Raw genomic sequence first — 6428 nt, forward strand, 5'->3', positions numbered from 1 at the left:
GACTAAATTTGCTAAGCCAGATGGATTCTGCTCAGAATTCTCTGTCTGTTGCTGAGTGGATGATGGAAAAGGTTTACTATTGTTAAACCTGTTTCTTCCACCATTATTAAAGCCTTGTTGAGGCTTTTGTTGATCCTTCCATGAGAAATTTGGGTGATTTCTCCATGAGGGGTTATAGGTGTTTCCATAAGGTTCACCCATATAATTTACCTCTGCTATTGCAGGGTTCTCAAGATCATAAGCTTCTTCTTCAGAAGATGCCTCTTCAGTACTATTGGATGTAGCTTGCATTCTATTCAGACTCTGAGAAATCATATTGACTTACTGAGTCAATAGTTTGTTCTGAGCCAATATGGCATTTAGAGCATCAATTTCAAGAACTCCCTTCCTTTGAGGCATCCCATTACTCACAGGATTCCTCTCAGAAGTGTACATAAACTGGTTGTTAGCAACCATGTCAATAAGTTCTTAAGCTTCTATAGGCGTTTTCTTTAGGTGAATGGATCCACCTGCAGAATGGTCCAGTGACATCTTTGATAACTCAGATAGACCATCATAGAATATATCCAGGATGGTCCATTCTGAAAGCATGTCAGAAGGACACTTTTTGGTCAGTTGCTTGTATCTCTCCCAAGCTTCATAGAGGGATTCACCTTCTTTCTGTCTGAAGGTTTGAACATCCACTCTAAGCTTACTAAGCTTTTGAGGAGGAAAGAACTTGGCTAAGAAAGCCGTGACCAGCTTATTCCAAGGGTTCAGACTATCTTTAGGTTGAGAATCCAACCATATTCTAGCTCTGTCTCTCACAGCAAAGGGGAAAAGCATGAGCCTGTAGACCTCGGGTTTGACCCTATTGGTCTTAACAGTATCACATATCTGCAAGAATTCAATTAAGAACTGAAAAGGATCTTCAGATGGAAGTCCATGAAACTTGCAGTTTTGTTGCATCAGAGAAACTAGTTGAGGCTTAAGCTCAAAATTGTTTGCTCCAATGGTAGGGATGGAGATGCTTCTTCCATGTAAATTAGAATTTGGTGCAGTAAAGTCACCAAGCATCTTCATTGCATTGTTATTATTTTCGGCTGCCGTCTCCTCTTCCTTTTCAAAAATTTCTGTAAGGTTGTCTCTGGATTGTTGTATTTTAGCTTCTCTTAGTTTCCTCTTCAGAGTCCTTTCAGGTTCAGGATCTGCTTCAACAAGAATATTTTTGTCCTTGCTCCTACTCATATGAAAAAGAAGGGAACACAAAAGAACATATGGAATCCTCTATGTCACAGTATAGAGGTTCCTTATGCAAGTATAAGAAGAGAAGAATATAAGAAGGAGAGGAGAAAAACTCGAACACAGAGAGGAAGATGAGGTTCGAATTTTTGGGTGGAAGAGAAGTGTTAGTAGATGAATAAATAAATAGAAAGGGATAAGAGAGAGGGAATTTCGAAAATTAATTAAAATAAAAATAAAAAAAATAAAATTAAAATTTAAAGTTAAATTTCGAAAATTAAAGTTTGAACTTAAATTAAAATTAAAATAATTAGTTAAATTAAAAAGGAAATTTGAAAAAGAGGGAAGTATTTTCGAAAATTAGATAGGGAAAAGTGGTTAGGTAGTTTTGAAAAAGATAAGAAACAAATAAAAAGTCAATTAATTAGTTGAAAAAGATATGCAAATCAATTTTGAAAAGATAAGAAGATAAGAAGTTAGAAAAGATATTTTAAAATCAAATTTTTGAAAAAGATATGATTTAAAAAGATATGATAGAAAGATATGATTAAAATTAGTTTTGAAAAAGATTTGAATTTTAAAATCAAAATTAATGACTTGACTCACAAGTAATCACTAGATATGATTCTAGAACTTAAAGTTTGAATCTTTCTTAACAAGAAAGTAACAAACTTGAAATTTTTGAATCAAAACATTAATTGTTGATGATATTTTCGAAATTTATGAGATAAAATTAAGAAAAATGAAAAAGATATGATTTTTGAAAAAGATTTTGAAAAATATAAGATTTTTAATTTGAAAATTTGAATTGACTCATAAGAAACAATTAGATTTTAAAAATTTTTGAAAAAGTCAATCAAAATTTTCGAAATTTATGAGAAGAAAAAGGGAAATATATTTTTTTTTATTTTTTTGAATTTTTTATGAAGAAAGAGAAAAATAAGAAAGTGATGCAATGCATTAAAAGTTTGGATCAAAACACATGATGCATGCAAGAACACTATGAATGTCAAGATGAACACCAAGAACACTTTGAATGTCAAGATGAACATCAAGACTTATTTTTAAAAAATTTTCAAGAAAAGAAAATATGCAAGACACCAAACTTAGAAATTTTTAATATTTAGACACTAAGAATTCAAGAATGCATATGAAAAACAAGAAAAGACAAAAGACAAGAAAATATGAAGATCAAACAAGAAGACTTGTCAAGAACAACTTGAAGATCATGAAGAACACATGCATGAGTTTTCGAAAAATGCATAAATTTAAAAAAAAAATGCAATTGACACCAAACTTAAAACTTGACTCAAGACTCAAACAAGAAACACAAAAATATTTTTGATTTTATGATTTTATGAATTTTTTTGGTATTTTTTTCGAAAATTATTTGAAAAAGAAAAATAAGGATTCCAAAATTTTTAATAAGAATTCCAGGAATCTTGCACTGTTAGTCTAAAGCTCCAGTCCAGGAATTAGACATGGCTTACTAGCCAGCGAAGCTTTCAGTGAAAGCTCCGGTCCAAAATACCAGACATGGCCAATGGCCAGCCAAGCTTTAGAAGATACAAATCAGGCATATAACAGCTGATACTTCATCCAACTTCATATACTGATAAGTGGAAGCCCCAGTCTAAATGAATTAGACATGGCTTTACAGCCAGCCAGGCTTCAACATGCTTCATGAAACACTAGAATTCATTCTTAAAAATTCTGAAGAACATAGAATAATTTATTTATTAATTTTTTTTTTCGAAATTAAGAATAATAAAAACAAAAAGCTTAAAATTAAAATAAAATTACCTAATCTGAGCAACAAGATGAACCGTCAGTTGTCCAAACTCAAACAATCCCCGGCAACGGCGCCAAAAACTTGGTGTGCGAAATCGTGATCTTTACTTCCTTGGTAACGGCGCTAAAAACTACATACGCACGTTCATGTTCTTAATTCTGTTTTACAACTTCGTACAACTAACCAGCAAGTGCACTGGGTCGTCCAAGTAATAAACCTTACGTGAGTAAGGGTCGATCCCATGGAGATTGTTGGTATGAAGCAAGCTATGGTCATCTGGTAAGTCTCAGTCAGGTGGATATTAAATGGTTATGGAGTTTTCGAATAATAATGATAAATAAACAGAAAATAAAGATAAAGATACTTATGTAAATCATTGGTGAGAATTTCAGATAAGTGTATAGAGATGCTTTCATTCCTCTGAACCTCTGCTTTCCCGCTGTCTTCATCCAATCAGTCCTACTCCCTTCCATGGCAAGCTTTGTGTAGGGCATCACCGTTGTCAATGGCTACTTCCCATCCTCTCTGTGAAAATGGTCCGATGCGCTGTCACCTGCATGGCTAATCATCTGGAGGTTCTTGATCATACTGGAATAGGATTCACCCTCCTTTTGCGTCTGTCACTACGCCCAGCACTCGCGAGTTTGAAGTTCGTCACAGCCATCCCTTCCCGGATCCTACTCGGAATACCACAGACAAGGTTTAGACTTTCCGGATCTCAGAAATGGCCATCCATGGGTTCTAACTTATACCACGAAGATTCTAATATCTCGGACTTGGTCCTCTGTATTAGATATCTAAGAGATACTCATTCTAGCTTGTTTGCATGTAGAACGGAAGTGTTTGTCAGGCACGCGTTCATAAGTGAGAATGATGATGAGCGTCACATAATCATCACATTCATCATGTTCTTGGGTGCGAGTGGATATCTTAGAATAGGAATAAGCTTGAATTGAATAGAAAAACAGTAGTACTTTGCATTAATTTATTAGGAACAACAGAGCTCCACACCTTAATCTATGGAGTGTAGAAACTCTACCGTTGAAAATACATAAGAACAAGGTCTAGGCATGGCCGAGAGGCCAGCCCCCAAAACGTGATCTAAGAATAATCCAAAGATAAAACTAAAGACAAAACTCAAGACATATTTATACTAGACTAGCTACTAGGGTTTACAGAAGTAAGTAATTGATGCAGAAATCCACTTCCGGGGCCCACTTGGTGTGTGCTTGGGCTGAGCTTGAAGTTTACACGTGGAGAGGTCATTCTTGGGGTTGAACGCCAGTTTGTAACATGTTACTGGCTTTGAACTCCACTTTGCAACTTGTTTCTGGTGCTGAACACTAGACTGCAACATGAAACTGGTGTTCAACGCCAGTTTGTGTCATCTAAACTCGGACAAAGTATGGACTATTATATATTTCTGGAAAGCCCTGGATGTCTACTTTCTAACGCAATTAGAAGCGTGCCATTTGGAGTTCTGTAGCTCCATAAAATCCACTTTGAGTGCAGGGAGGTCAGAATCCAACAGCATCTGCAGTCCTTCTTCAACCTCTGAATCTGATTTTTGCTCAGGTCCCTCAATTTCAGCCAGAAAATATCTAAAATCACAGAAAAATACACAAACTCATAGTAAAGTCCAGAAATGTAAATTCTAATTAAAAACTAATAAAAATATACTAAAAACTAACTAAATCATACTAAAAACTATGTAAAAACAATGCCAAAAAGCGTATAAATTATTCGCTCATCAAGAACCTATATCAATAATTATTATTTTAACCATTCAAAACTTTAGACACAAATTCTTTCTATCATTCCATATGTGTTAAGATAAGATGTTATGCATTTAATTGTATATTTATCTTATCTTAGCAATTTTTAGGACCTTTAAAATGGCTTAAATCCATGAGACTAACATGTTTACCTATTTAAATGAGTGAATTTTATCTCTAAAATTAATCTTGTTTAAATTTTGGGTAAACGGATTGAGCCTAATTAATCCAAAAAAGTGATGAGTTAAATAGGTAGCTCGTTTATTTTTTTATATATTTTTTAAAAAAATATTACATTTGACTAATATTTCTTCTGTTCTAACTTGAAAATCTGACTCATCAACAAAAATACTATTTGTTTAAAATTTTTTACCTAAAAGTGGTATTTGATACCAAAATATTTTTAAAAAATAAAATAAAAGGGCAAACGACCAAGTCCATTTGACCAATCTGGCTGGTCATGAATGGCTCGTGAATAAAGCAAACTTAAATGGGTCAGATCTAAATGGGTTAGACTGACCCATTTGACTACCTTAACAATTTTGATAGGAGTTTAATCTAAAAATATATATATAAAACTGTTTCTATGTACAAATACAACTACTTCAACTAAAAAATAGATCAAATATGTTAATAAATTTCAATAAATAATAATGTTGGCCATATTACTTTGATTCTAAAAATGAATATGATATTAAAATATAAAATAATTTTAGATAGATTTTAACAAACTTTGTTCTCCATAATAATTTTTTTTCTATGATAACAAAGAAAATAATTTAAGAGCAAATTTTATCATATGTTAAATTGTACTTGTTAAAATTAATTTTAATATAAGAATAAAAAGGTTTGAAGAAAATTTTATTCATAAATCATAAAAAAATCTATAAATTTAATTATTAATATTATTTAAAAAATTTAAAAAGATAAAATTTTAATTTAAATATTTTTATTTAACCATAAACTATAAATTATTAATAAATAATTATTATACTTTTAAAAATAAATAAAATCATTACTCATTAATTTAAATATTTTAATGTTAACAATAATTAAATTTTAAGTTTAATTAATTTTATAAAATTTTTATGACAAAAATTATTATGCATATTTTATTTAGAAATTTAAATTTTTTCTTATATATTTTTATATAAAACATGGATACATATACTAATTAATTACAATTTATTAAATTAATTACATTTAAACCGAATAAGAGGAGGATATTGCTCTAAAAGGGGTCAGAGCGCACAATCATTTATTCATCTGTTGACTTATAGGCTTACCTAATTAATTTTATCAAGCTTCCCATTATTTAAGATCAACAAACAACCATAAAGTCTTATTTCATTAGATAGGATCGATTTCTATTATGAAAATCAAGCGAAATGATTATTATTTTAATACTAATTTTAGTTGATTTAGTAATTAATTTATTAATTCACTTAAATAAATATTACAAATTTAAATGAATTAGTCATTAACTTATCAAATTAAAATATATTATACAAAAATGACAACGAAATGAGTAAGGACAACTTTTTGTCTTACGTGACCTCATTGCCCTATAATAACTTACGTAAAACCTGTTTCACTTCTACTCGCAGTTAATAAAAAGTTAAATTCTAATTCGTTTTTGT

At 31.2% G+C, this 6428-nt stretch overlaps 1 non-coding gene across 1 annotated transcript; it reads left to right on the forward strand.

Annotated features, from left to right (window-relative positions):
• Window positions 1-585: 585 nt before the first annotated feature.
• Window positions 586-693, forward strand: LOC148569259 (small nucleolar RNA R71). Its single transcript, XR_015881738.1, has one exon. It is a non-coding gene; the product is annotated as a small nucleolar RNA R71 (small nucleolar RNA).
• Window positions 694-6428: the final 5735 nt, after the last annotated feature.

This window comes from Arachis ipaensis, chromosome B4 (genome assembly GCF_059453495.1).
Source record: "Arachis ipaensis isolate K30076 ecotype BB chromosome B4, ASM5945349v1, whole genome shotgun sequence".
NCBI lineage: Eukaryota > Viridiplantae > Streptophyta > Magnoliopsida > Fabales > Fabaceae > Arachis > Arachis ipaensis.